A 12309-nucleotide genomic window follows, 5' to 3' on the forward strand; every position below is an offset into this window, starting at 1 on the left:
AAGACTCCACTGCCCATGAGATCTGCTATGGTGAGGCTTTGCACGCCTCTCCCAGTGCCTCCTGCTGAACGCAGCCCCAGCCCACCCCTGCCCCATCGGCTGGGTCAGCAGCATCCTCAGCTATCACCTGCCCCTCCATAGGCTTGGCGCAGTGTGCAGGCCTGGAAGTGCCCACTTTTAGGGACAAGTGCGACACCTTGTGGAAACGTATGAGCATGGCATCCTGTTAAATGTTAATGGGCATTTTCCTGGAAGGTGCCTGGGCATATTCACTGCCTCACTTCCTTCCTCTCTGTGAATATTTATTGAAGGCCTACTATGTGCCAGGCACAGTCTAAGACAAGCATATCAAACTCAAAGGCTAACACGGGCCAAATAAACGAGGCATGTGGCCCGTGGGCCGCGAGTTTGACATGCTTGGTCTAAGGTGTTATAAACACAGAACTAAATGTGATCCTTCCCTAAAGAAACTTCCAGCATAGAAGAGACATTTCCCTCAAGAACCTTGCAGCATACAATATTGTTATATTTTGTAACAATCATTGCAATCACCATTATCAGCCGCTATCCTCAATGTCACCACTGATGTCATCAATGTCACCACAACACATCACAATTCTCACCATTACTGTTACAATCTACTATCACCATCCTCATACGACCACTACCATACCCACTGCCTTATCATCATCATCTTCACTTCCACCATTATCACTGCTACCACCATCAGTGTCACTATTAACAACATCCATTTATGTAGTTCTTCTTTAACTTCATTAATCAGGGTTTTGTAGTTTTTCTCATATAGATTTTATACATGTTTTTTAGATTTATAACTACATATTTCATTTTGGGGGATGCTATTGGAAATGGTATTGTGTTTTTAATTTCAAATTCCACTTGTTCTTTGCTGGTATATAGAAAAGCAACTGACTTGTATATTAATCTTGTATCCTACAATCTATCATTACCTAACAGTACTAGGAGGTATTTTCATTATTATTCCTAATTTTCTACATAAATGATCACGTCATCTATGAACAAAGACAGTTTTATTTCTTATCAATCTGCATACATTTTATTTCCTTTTCTTGTCTTACTGCATTAGCTAGGACTTCCAATGTGGTGTTGAAAAGGAGTGGTGAGAGGGGACATCCTTGCTTTGTACCTTAGTAAGAAAGTTTCCAATTTCTTACCATTAAGTACAATGTTAGCTGTAGTTTGTGTGTGAGTGCGTGTGCGTGCACATGTGTGTGTGTGTGTGTGTGTGTGTGTGTGTGTGTGTGTGTGTGAGTGTATGTTTGGTAGATATGCTTTATGAGGTTGGGGAAGTTCCCCTCTATTCCTAGTTTACTGAGAGTTTTTGTCATGAATGAGTGTTGGTTCTTCTTCCTCAGGAATCCAGGCTGGTGGATACTTTTTCTGTCTATTGCTTTTCTGCATCTGTTGATATGGTCATGTGATTTTTCTTTTTTCAGCTTATTAATGTGATGGATTACATTAATTGACTTTTGAATGTTGAAACAGACGTACAGACCTAGGATAAATCCCACTTGGTCACAGTGTATAATTCTTTCTACACATTGTTGGATTTAATTTGCAAATATTTTATTAAGGATTTTTACATCTAGGTTCATGGAGGCTCTTGGCCCGTAGCTTCCTTTTCTTTTTTGCAATGTCTTTGGTTTTGGTAGCACAGCAATGCTGGCCTCCTAGAATGAGTTAGGAATGATTCCCTCTACCTCCTTTTACTTTTATTTATGGTGAAATTTAGAACACACATACACATGTATATGAAAACGTATATGTCCACCAGAAGGACAATATTAAAAACAAATGTCTGCCTACCCAAGCCAGGAATTGTGACCTTGGGGTAGTAACTCAGCCTCTTTCTTCTTTTCCCTCACTTTTAAACTAGCATTAATCATAACAAACATATTGAACCTCAGGCCTATTTCAAGTATCAAATAAATTACAGCATGTTGAAGGTTTAGCACAGTCTCAGGGCCTGGGAAGGACTCGTTAATATCAGATATCACTATGACCAGGTCTTTAATTTTATATATAGAAGCATGTCTTAGCCTAAAAATCTAATCCATGCCTCAAGTGTTACACAGTGAATTTTGCATAATGGGGGGCTACATTCTTCTGTGTCTACGTGGCAAACATAATGCATTCCTAACCCACCCCAAATTCCCAACCACGTCCCCAATTATTATTTAAACATAAAGTGGCTGAAACATCCTTTCTGTTCCTCTCAAGATGCTTTCGAACAGCAACTGCTTTTTTTTCCCCTCTCAAATACATTTTTGTTGATTTCAGAGAGGAAGGGAGAGAGACAGAGAGATAGAAACATCAATGATGAGAGGGAGTCATTGATCAGCTGCCTCCTGCACACCCCACACTGGGGATTGAGCCCGCAACCACCGCATGTGCCCTTGACCAGAATCGAACCTGGGACCCTTTAATCTGTAAGCCACGCTCTATCCACTGAGCCAAACCGGCTAGGGACACTTTCTTAATTAAATGGTAGAGATCCTCAGGACGATCGGGCACAAGTCCTTTGGACTTAAGAATTCTCAAGATCTCATTGCGTGTTACAAAGCGTCCTTGCTCGATGCCATGTGGGTCTCCTGGGGTCACAGTAGTTTGTGAGGGAGTCAGACCCTTCTTGGCCAGCTTGTAGGCCTGCTCCCTCTCCTCATCAGATGTCCACTTCAGCCAGGTGGGGGCGCTGCAGCGGGGGAGGCAGGGCCCCCTGGGACAGGCCCTTCCCGGGAGCATGCCCGCGCCCCATGCTGGCAGCAGACAGGCTCCACAAAGGAGCTCCATTCATGTCTTTCATCGCCAAACGTTTCTATTCACAGATTCGGTTTTCTGGGTCTCTTGGCTCACCTTCTTTCTCCACAGGCTTTTCCTCTTTTGTGGAAAGCATTTCCAATGAATAATGCGAGGGAGGCCAGAGAGGGGGCGCATGGCCCATTACGCAGCCTAGAGGATGGGCATGGATCTCCGGGAAGAGCCGCTGAGGCGCAGCGACACTGGGTCTCCCCACAGCATGGACGTGCTGCGGCCATTCTTCTGCAGAATCATCGGAGCAGGGTTTTTGTCCCTTAGAGTGAATGTGGGGTAAAGGTTGTTAAAGTCACGGTGTGTACCCTTTCTTCAGAAGAAATCTGGTTCCGATAAAATCATCGGAGCAGGGTTTTTGACCCTTGGAGTGAATGTGGGGTAAAGGTTGTTAAAGTCACGTGTGTACCCTTTCTTCAGAAGAAATCTGGTTCCGATAGAAACAGACCAGTTGGGAGCGGCGCTGCGGGAAGAGGGCCTGGAGCCCGCAGGCCCTCTCCCTGGGGTCCCCCGCTGGACTCCAGGCGCGTCCACCGCGATGTGAATGAAGATGTACATGGACATCGCGCTTCCTGGGAAGCGCACGGAGCCAGATTGCTTCCACGTTTCCAGCATCGCACCGGCGGTCTAAGGCCCGGGACTCCGTTTCATGCTCACTGGTGGGAGCTTTCCTCGGCTGGGCTTTTTATGGGCACGATTTTTCTCTCTCTTTCCGTCCTGGCTCCCGTGTGCAGTTGTTGGGGATGTTTTCCAGTTTCCTCTCATTGTGGTTGCTGACAATGGTCACAATCGGGAGATGTGCCCTGGATGCTCACGAACCACCTTGGACTAGTGCAGCGGCCTCCCCCTGGTCTCCCTCCCTCTAGGCTTGCGTCTCCAAGGCCTGTTCTCAAGGGGCAGCCTGAGGAACCTGTTGAAACACAGTCAGATCATCCCGTTTTTCTGCTCAAATCCTTCCCTCTGACTCAAGCCCAAGCCTGTCAGACGCTCCATCATTGGGCCTGTGACACCTCTCTGGCCTCATTTCCTATTACTTTCCCTGCATGCAACCTGTTCCAACCTAGCTCAGCCTCAGGGCCTTTGCACATGCAACCCCTCTGCCTGGGATGCTCTTTGCCCAGGTAGCCTCAAGGTCTCACCCTCACTTCCTTCAGGTCTCTGCTCACATGTCATCTTCTCAGGCTTCCCTGACCTGTTATATGAAACAGCTTTCCTCTTGCAGAAACTCCCTACCCTTTACTCTGCTTCACTCTTCCAATCCACTTATTGCCCAACCCACCATGTTATATATTATTACTAGAGGCCCGGTGTACAACATTCGTGCACTGGCGGGGGGGGAGAGATTCTCTCAGCCCAGCCTGAGCCCTCTTGCAGTCCGGGGCACTTCAGGGGATATCTGACTGCCAGCTTAGGCCCACTCCCCGCAAGCCGGCAGTTGGACATCCCTCGAGGGGTCTTTAGTGCTGCCACAGAGATAGGAGAGGCTCCCGCCACCACTGCTGTGCTCACCAGCAGTGAGCCCAGCTTCTGTGTTGAGTATCTGCCCCCTGGTGGTCAGTGTGCATCATAGCAATTGGTCATTGTGGTTGTTGGGTCAATTTGCATATTAGTCTTTTATTATATAGGATTGTCTGTCCTTCACTGGAAGGTAAGAAGCTTCAAGAGGGCAGGGCCCTTGACTGTTTTGCTTACAGCTGTCTCCTCAGTGCGAGAATATTGCCCAGTACACCGAAGGCACTCAACAAATAATTGTGGGATGAAGGAATGAATTCTAGTCAAATGAGAGCATGATTTCTTGCATTATGTTGTTTTGTAACTGGCGTAGGTGGTAATTCTGCCACCTGGAATGTAGCTATCAGAGCTAGAGCGGCTGGTGGTAGAATGTCCTTTGGTTCCCATTGATCCACTCCTCCTCCCTGTAAGAACATTAGATAGTCCTGCCCATTGTCATGTGATTGATTAACATGAGAGAGGACACTTCTCTGTCCACTGATGTGGAGCTCAGCTCTGTGACTTGCCTTAACCAATAGAAATGTGGGCAAAAGGGACAGATGCCACAGCTGACCAGAAGCTTTGAGAATCATCATGGGGCTTGGCCATTCTTTTTCCTTCTCCCATAAGAAAAGTATATCCCAAATAGGGGCTAATTTTTCATCTTGAATCTAGGAATAAGAAAGACATAAGGAAGGAGCAGACCCCCATCTGACTCATAGCAATCTTTAGTGGTCATTTAACATAAATGAGAAATAAATCTTTGTTCTAAGTCAATGAGATTGTCAGGGTTCTTTGTTACTGCAGCATAACTTCACAAAAACTAACTAATACAGGGCTAAATGGTAGCACTGGAGAAGCAGTTAAAATAGATGACCTCTGAAGGCCCTTCTAGGCCCTTATCCTAGACTCTATGGCTCATTCTCAGTAAATGGGACATGAGTCCTGAAAAAGGAGGCATTTTGGGGAGACAGTAGAGCATATTTATTGGGTGTTGAGTCAGACACACCTGGCTTGCTATAAGCTTTGCCACTTACCAGCCATAATATCTTATTCAAATTATTTATAAACTCACTGAGCCTTAGTTCCCCACTCCATAAAATGGGGATGGTAGCCCTAATCGGTTTGGCTCAGTGGATGGAGCATCAGCCTGTGGACTCAAGGGTCCCAGGTTTGATTCCAGTCAGGGGCATGTACCTTGGTTGCGGGCACATCCCCAGTAGGGAGTGTGCAGGAGGCAGCTGATCAATGTTTCTCTCTCATTGATGTTTCTAACTCTCTATCCCTCTACCTTCCTCTCTGTAAAAAATCAATAAAATATATATATTTTTTAAATGGAATGGTAATTGTTCCCACCACAAGGGGTCAGTGTGAGGATTAGATGAGGCAGTGCCCAGCACACATGTAGCACGCCCTCCAGTAGTAGGAGCTGTGGTAGACATCTGTCATATTCAAGCTGCCTTGCATCTTTTAAATAGTCTTTCCAGATTTGACGAAATTCCTACATTACAAGTTCTACCACCCACAGTGGACATGGGAACTCCATCTCCCAGCCTCCCAGCAGCCAGCCCTTCAGGCAAGTGGCCTAGGCTTCTCCAGGCAGACCCTTCGTACAAGGCTTGCATTGGAGGAAATAGCTCTGCCAGGAGCTCCGTGTTTTGCTGGTGTGGCAGAGGTGACCTCCTGGTGGTGGTCTGCCAGGGGTTCCTGGGGAAAGTGGGTGTCAGATGGAGGAGGGTGAAGACAATCGTCTTGTTAGGCCAGTTCTGCAGTAATTTGAGACCTTATTCTTACAAACTGAGCTTGATCCTCTCTCCAGCCAACCCCAACCTTCCTCCCTGCCTTCACCTCCCAATAGCTCAGGGGGCTTTGCAAATGCCTTTTAGTACATTTTTCTGCATTAACCACCAGGTTACACTTCCTACGCTTATAATGCCGACTAGACTTAATATTATTTCATCACCATTGTTAAATAAGAGTCACTGGGGCCTTAAGGCCTCCTGCCACCCAGGGGGACTGTCGGCTGGCTAGCATTGGCTTGTAAATCCCATACCCCAAGTTTCCTTGGGTGAGGAATCTGCAGTTGGAACCTGCTAAGGAGACCTATTTTCATGTCTACCTTCGCCTGGCCCTCCTGCCACCAGAACCGGGTGGGAACCTTCCCCCTCCCTCCAGCCTTCCTTCTCCTAGGCTCCAGTGGTTCTCAACCTTCTGGCCCTTTAAATACAGTTCCTCATGTTGTGACCCAACCATAAAATTATTTTCGTTGCTACTTCATAACTGTAATGTTGCTACTGTTATGAATCGTAATGTAAATATCTGATATGCAGGATGGTCTTAGGCGACCCCTGTGAAAGGGTCGTTCGACCGCCAAAGGGATCGCTGCTACTGTTATGAATCGTAATGTAAATATCTGATATGCAGGATGGTCTTAGGCGACCCTTATGAAAGGGTCGTTCGGCCGCCAAAGGGGTCTCGACCCACAGGTTGAGAACCGCTGTAACTAGTCTCTCTAGGCTTCTCTTGATTGGCTGCACTGAATGCTGTGGACACCAGAGGGCGATAAATACCCACTTTGGAGAGAAGAGTATGGCGAGTTACGTTTCTTTTTTCCCACTCTATTCTGTTGGTGAAAGTAATGACTTGGAGACAACAAACTAGTCTGTCTTAGAGCCCTAACGTAGCAAATGTTGTGTGTGCATTGCCTGCAGCTTACAGGTGGGGAGACAGACCCATACAGCCTTCTCAGTGCCTCTATTTCCACATCTTGGGAATTCACAGCCTCATAGGGTCATTGTTATAAGGACCAAATGAGTGCTATTTAAATTGATAACTTAAAATAAATGAATAAATAAACTTATAACTTAAAGGAAACAGTGCAGGTTGAGGGGGAGGAGGTGCTAACTCTACTCTGAGGACTCTGAAGAAGGAAGATCCTAAATAACCCAAGTACTGAGGACTCATTGTCCGCTGTGGGACTTATTCATTCATGCACAAATGGTTATGTGAGAAATATTGTCTACTTCGCTTCTTTAAACCAGCTTAATTCATATGTACCACAGCCTTTTCTATCCACTCATCCCATCAGTGGGCCCTTGGGCTGCTTCCACATCTTGGCTATTGTCAATAATGCTGCAATGAACATAGTGGTGCATACCAGTCTTTTGAATTAGTGTTTTGGGTTCTTTCAGATAAATCCCCAGAAGTGGAATCAGCTTACTTCGGACTCTCAGTTCCCATCAGAGGAATTTCTACTCCAGTCATTCTAACAACCTATGTGGGGGAGGGTGTATTTTCTTGACTGAGGCCCCGGCCAGCAAGAAAATGTGCGACAATAGCATCCATCCTGCAAGGTCGTCTTAAACTTTGCCACATCACCCCCATCAAGAGAGGGAGCACAGTATGTTCTCTCCCCTTGAACTGGGTGGGCCTTGGTGACTGCCTCCACGAATAGAATACGGAAGAAGCAATGCTACATGATTCGAGTCTAGATCAGAAAATGCTACTCGCTTCTACCTTGTTCTCTGCGTGCTCTTGAAACCCAGCTGTCTTGCAATGAGGAAGCCCACGTCGCGTGCAGAGAGGCCTCATGGAGAGGAACTGAGGCCTTGGTCCACACTCTGGCTCAGCACCAACTTGCTAGCCATCTTAGAAACGGGTTCCCAAGCTCCGGCTGAACCAGCTGACATTGCACAGAGCAGAGATAAGCCCTTCCCACCGAATCACCCTAAATTGCAGATTTATGGGCTAAATGATTGGGTGGTTTGTTACCGAGCAATAGGAAACAGATGCAGCGCTCTTCCTGCCTCCCTTCCTCCCTCCCCGCAGGCGCCAAGGAGACCCTGACACCCATGTTCTTGCCCACAAGAACCTTCAGGTCACCTGCTCGGCAGCTCCTGTGCCACACTTGGTGTGGGGGATTCTCTGAGAAGCTGGGAACCGCATGGACATATCCTTCTGAGGTCTTGCCATCCTACCATCTCCCCTGCCTCCAGGTTGGCCATTTGATATCTTCTCTCAAGGCTTCTAGAGTGGTTCTTCTTGCCCCTTTTCCCACCCCCAGAACTCCCAGCTTCACTTCTGGGTGGACTGGAGAATTTCACAAGAGGTGCAAGTAGCCTCTCACAAGAGGGGGTGCTGCTCTCTGCCAGCAAAATGCCCAGGTGAGCCGTGACAAAGCAGGACTCCTGCTGGAAAGAGGAAATGTTGGGACAACCAACCAGATTTGATGTCAGTAAAGAACCCAGACACACATTTACTCAATGACTGTCTCTTAAGCTTCCAATGTGTGTGAGCATTGTGCGAGGCGCTGGGGAGACAAGGACAAATGGCAGTTCCTCCCATAGACCTGTGTCCACTCAGAGTTGGCACCCCACCCCACCCCTCTCCTCAATCACGCTTTAGGTATATAAAACCCTGGAAATCTCTGCCTAGAGCAGTGATGGCGAACCTATGACACGCGACTCATTTTTTTGGTTGATTTTTCTTTGCTAAATGGCATTTAAATATATAAAATAAATATCAAAAATATAAATCTTTGTTTTACTATGGTTGCAAATATCAAAAAATTTCTATATGTGACACGGCACCAGAGTTAAGTTAGGGTTTTTCAAAATGCTGACACACCGAGCTAAAAAGGTTCGCCATCACTGGCCTAGAGGATCCAACACCAGTTTTAGGGCTTACACAAGCACTTTCCCCAGGACCACCCTTCTGAGGGTACAATGTGGTCCTGTGTGCACCTCTAGAAAGTTGAGCAAGTAGAAACTCTAGGCAAGACATGTGGACAGTTTGATCACATGGGCTGGGTGTTTATATGCCTGGGTCCTAAGCCACTTGTAACATAGGACAGACATGGAGCTAGGAGGAGAATCAAGATGGGTGGGCTGAGAGCTGGGGTTAGGGCTGACCCACCCCACACTGTCATGTTCCTGCATAAAATTCTAAGAGTCCAAGAATTCTAAATTTGAACATGGCCTTCTTGGTCATTATTCTATATAATAGAAGCCTAATATGCTAAGTGTCCAACCGTTTGTTTGACCAGTCGCTATGACGCACATTGACCACCCGGGGGCAAATGCTCTGACCAGTAGGTTAGCTTGCTGCTGGGGTCTGGCTGATCAGGACTGGGCAAGATGGGCTGGACACGCCCTGGAGCCCTCTCACCATTCCTCCCCAGCCCCGATCATGCATCGGTGGGGTCCCTCGGCCTGGCCTGTGCCTTCTCACAAGCTGGGGCCCCTGGGGTGATGTCAGAGAGCCGGTTTCAGCCTGATTCCACCACAGGCCAGGCAGAGGGACCCCATTGGTGTACAAATCCATGCACCAGGCCTCTAGTAAAGAATATTTCTCAAGACAGGAGAATAAACATGTTTTATTTTCCAGTTTGTTAAAGGTTTATATATAAGGTATATGGGCATTAATTCGCACTATTAACTCATTAGGGTAGTTCATGTTAGGGAATAGGCCCAGTGCCCCAGTGGGGGCGGGTGGCAGGAGTATGGCAGAAATTCCAGAAGCTGCCTGTACACTGCCCTTCATGTTGCCACAGCTGCTCCCATCTCTAATCGGGAGTGACAGAGGTGGGAATGGGTAGCAGATGGGACTAATGTGATCAGATGTCTGTATGGAGGAGGGAGGGGCCAATGGGATCCAGCTGTTTTGCCAACGGCCAATCACCATCACAAACACACCCAGTTTTGAGGGAAGGGGACATGGAGCACAGTAGAAGAGGTGGGCATTTTATGTCCATTTTGCATGGTTGGGCTGGGAGCCCAGCCCAAGACAGAATAGCACAGTGGTTCTCACAGTATGTCCCTGAACCAGCAGCATCAACATCATCTGGGAGCTCGTCAGGCTCTTGGCCTCTTGCAGGGTAGATGGTGTCCCTCCGTGGGAAGAACAATTTAGTATGGAGATTCTAGGAAGAAGACTTTTTACTGGGAAAAGAACATTTGTTGGGCATGTACAGGGTCCAAGTATGGGCTAACGCTTCATGAACACTATCAGAGTTGATCCTCAACGGACACTCTCAACATTGGTATTATTACCCGTTGAAGGGCTTATCACAGAAAAGTGAAGTACTGTGGATGAAAAGGGGGCTCTAGCCGTAATCGGTTTGGCTTGGTGGATAGAGCGTCGGCCTGTGGACTGAAAGGTCCCAGGTTCGATTCCAGTCAAGGGCATGTACCTTGGTTTCGGGCACATCCCCAGTAGTCTCTCTCATCGATGTTTCTAATTCTCTATCTCTCTCCCTTCCTCTCTGTAAAATCAATAAAATATATTTAAAAAAAAAAGAAAAAGAAAAGAAAAGGTGGCTCTATAGAAGTATCCTCACAGGGTGATCTGATCATAAGTTCCTAACTGGCAGGTCATGGTGGGTAGTCACCCGCCAGGCATATGCCTTTTTTAGTAAAAGGTTTATATTTGCCTGAAGCAAGCCCTGTCCATCATTCTTGTGCATCTAAATTAACACATCTTTGAAATATTCAATCACCTGCAAGAGGGCACATATGCTTGTCAACTACCCTGTAATCCAATCCCCACCTTGCTCTCATCTCACCTCCGTGTAACCTTTCTTACTTCCCACGTGATTTCAAGTGCATAATGGAAACTGCTAAACTGTCCTCCGAAGCATTTAAGATCTTGCTTCCCCGAAATTGTCGTCAGTTTTGGCTCATATAAATTCAGAAAAATTCTCCACAGGTTTGGACCTGCCCTGGGCCACAAGGTTCCCAGGTGGCTGTCTGGTCTGTATGATTGTCCGACCATCCTAACGTCTTCTCAAACCTGAGTGGGATTCAAAATCACCTCGAGACCTTGTTAAAACAAATTGTGAGGCTCCTCCCCCAGAATTCCTCATTCAGTAGGGCTGGCATGGGGCCCCAGAACACCCATACCCAGCAAGTTCCCAGGTGCTGCTGCGGTGGGTGCAAGGGCCATTCTCTGGGAAGGACCATGCTGGCTGCGATCCAGTTTCCTACTCCACCCATGCAGAATGACGTCCTCAGGAGATTCCAATGAGATAATGGGAATGAAATAGCTTTGTCAACTGCGCAAGTAAGTGGCCCTGGTCAGTAACCTGTGGGTAACCTTCCTGAGGCTGGTCACAGGGGTCTGAGAATGCAGAGGGCTGGAATGCAGGTGGGGGCACCACAGACATCTGGAGATCTTTGGCAGCCCATCTAATTCTGGGCCATTTCTTCTCTAAGGAGAAAGTCACCTTCTGAGGGCTCTGGCCCATAAACCCTCTTACCACCGCCCCCCCATCAACCCACGCCTCCTCCCTCACCTCAGTCAGCCTGTTGGGCATTGCCCCAACATCTGGCTGGGTCAGGCCACTACCCCAGGGGCCAGCCGGTCCAGGCAAGCTGGGGCAGCATCAAGCCTGTGATTCAGGGCTTGGGGCTGGATCCCTCTCACATCTCCACGACTTCCCTTCCCTCGGCTTCAGGTTGCTCTTGGGTAAAATGGGCGCAATATCTGCACAGAGTTGTGCAAATTCAAGAGCCAGTAGTTTTTACAGCGCTTGGCATAGAGCCCGGCCCCTGGCGAGAGTTCAATCAGTGGTAGCTGTTAGTATTTTCAAACAGTGCTTGGGCCCAAGCCGCCTCCTGATAGAGGTTCGGGCTTGGAACGCAAACCGCTCCCACACGGTTCACCCGTCGCACCCGGATACACCCGCCCTGGGATGCCAGGGTGGGGGCCGGAGGCTCGCCCGCCTGCCGGGGTTTGGGTTGGCAGGGCCGGACAGAATTAGGTAGGCGCGGAGGAAGGGGGGGGCGTGCCTGGGGCGTGGCCTCATCCTAGGGGGCGGGGGCCAGGGTAGGACGGGGAAGGCCGAGGAGGGACAGGCCGTTAGGTAGCTCTGTGAGTAGGGCTTCTCGCCCTGCAGGGCGCGAGCGCGGAGCCCCGCCAGACGGGGAGTCAGGCTGCATCCCGGGCCTGGAAGCTGGAGGGGCACAGAGG

This window comes from Myotis brandtii, unplaced genomic scaffold (genome assembly GCF_000412655.1).
Source record: "Myotis brandtii unplaced genomic scaffold, ASM41265v1 scaffold324, whole genome shotgun sequence".
Lineage (NCBI taxonomy): Eukaryota > Metazoa > Chordata > Mammalia > Chiroptera > Vespertilionidae > Myotis > Myotis brandtii.